This window comes from Danio rerio, chromosome 19 (assembly GCF_049306965.1).
Source record: "Danio rerio strain Tuebingen ecotype United States chromosome 19, GRCz12tu, whole genome shotgun sequence".
In the NCBI taxonomy this organism is placed as follows: domain Eukaryota; kingdom Metazoa; phylum Chordata; class Actinopteri; order Cypriniformes; family Danionidae; genus Danio; species Danio rerio.
This window is the reverse complement of record NC_133194.1, coordinates 21,657,519-21,657,965: the sequence shown is the minus strand read 5'-3', so window position 1 is coordinate 21,657,965 and position 447 is coordinate 21,657,519.

Here is a 447-nt window from a genome sequence, read left to right as displayed (position 1 = left end):
GAGTCTGCCTCGCGTGTTTTTGGGTGTGACGGGTTTTTTCCAGCCCATCAGCGCCCTCTATGAAAACCGCCGCCAGCGACGAATACAAACAACTGAAAGAAAGATGGCGCTGTCGTCCCGCTGTGCAGTGTCAAAACAATTTCGATTAAAGGGATAGTTCACCCCCCAAAAGAATATTCTGTCATCATTTACTCAATCCCTTACCTGCTTTTTTAAATGTGAGATTCTTTCTTTTGTTAAAAACAAAAGATTATATTTTTTGAACAAGCTGGAAACCTGTAACCATCGACTTTCATAGTATTTTTTTTTTCTTAAAATAGAAGCAGAGATGGCAAAAGAACACACATCCTTTACTTAAAGTACAGATATTCACGTTTAAAACGACTCTGTTAAAAGTAGAAGTAGGCTACTGACAAGTAAAGAAGTACAACCTCAAAAATGTACAAA